Below are 1,119 nucleotides of genomic sequence, written 5' to 3'. Positions count from 1 at the left end.
GATCGTTTTTGCAGGGTTATGTTTGAGAATGATCCTTGCAGGGACCAATCGAGTTGGGTACTTCTCGAAGACTGTACTGGATAGAGAAAAATCGGCCTTATCAATGCTGCCAGCTTGAATTTGCCACCGTCATCAGGAAGTTTTTGGGAATTTTTCGAATATGGTCAATTTTTTACAGACATTTTGGCAGCCTTGCATTTCAAATTTGATATTCACGGCACCAATCGAGCTGAGTACTTCCGGAAGATTCGGAAGAATTTTTCGAAACTGTTTCATTTCCAACGGACGATTCGGCGGGTTTATCTTTGAAAATTCATATTTCAACTACGAATCGAGTTGGGTACTTTTCGAATGACGGCATCAAATTGAAGAAAGTTGTTTATACAGAAGAAGAAAGTTTCAATTTGCCGCCGTCGTCAAAGATTTTTAGTGGATTTTTGAAATCAGTTCATTTCCAACGGCACTTCTTCAAGAGATTTTCAGAAAATTCATATTTTGGCTTCCAATCGAGTTGACTCCTTCTGATAGCTCGCATTAGATAGGGGAAGATTTCGTTTATAAATCGTGAAAGTTTCACGTTTGCCCTGTTTTCAGGAAATTTTGGGGAATTTTTTGAAACTGCTACATTTCCAACGTGTGAGTCTGCAAGTTCTTGTTTGAAAATTCATATTCCCACTGCGAATCGACTTGAGTACTTTCCTAGAGGCGGCATCAAATTGAAGATAGTTGTTTATATAAAAGAAGAAAGTTCCAATTTGCGGCCATAGTCAATAATTCTTTAAGATTTATGGAAATTGACAAATTTTCAGCGGGTGAGAACCGTGGCAAAACGGTTCTTTTCAAAAATTTCTATCGCTACTACCGATCGAGTTGAGTATTTCCGAAACATTGCATTGGATAGAGGAAAGCCGCTCTGATGAATGCTAAAAGTATCACTTTGCTACCGTGATCAAGCATTTTTAACCAAGTTTTCAAAACTGGGCAATTTCCCACTCTAGTTTCGGGTCAATTTGCTCAATTTCCTAGGGGCGCTTTGGCAGGCTTATGTTTGAAAAATCATATTTCTGGTACCAAATGAGCTGGGTACTTCCTAAAGGTGGCACTAGACAGAGAAATGTT

The 1,119-nt window shown here is 38.8% G+C and overlaps 2 protein-coding genes across 4 annotated transcripts in view; one reads left to right on the top strand and one right to left on the bottom strand.

Moving 5' to 3' along the window:
- The window catches only part of LOC109543336 (GTP-binding protein Di-Ras1), a 32,978-nt gene that overhangs the window by 11,102 nt on the left and 20,757 nt on the right, over positions 1–1,119 (bottom strand). The gene's annotated exons all lie outside the window — the stretch shown is intronic.
- LOC109543329 (adenosine deaminase 2) overlaps positions 1–1,119 on the top strand; it is a 22,434-nt gene that overhangs the window by 19,809 nt on the left and 1,506 nt on the right. The window lies entirely within an intron of this gene.

This window comes from Dendroctonus ponderosae, unplaced genomic scaffold (genome assembly GCF_020466585.1).
Source record: "Dendroctonus ponderosae isolate FM_Combo_2020 unplaced genomic scaffold, Dpon_F_20191213v2 Dpon_F_20191213_9, whole genome shotgun sequence".
Lineage (NCBI taxonomy): Eukaryota > Metazoa > Arthropoda > Insecta > Coleoptera > Curculionidae > Dendroctonus > Dendroctonus ponderosae.
The sequence above is the reverse complement of the archived record's forward strand: the minus strand, read 5'-3'. Positions and strand labels throughout refer to the sequence as shown.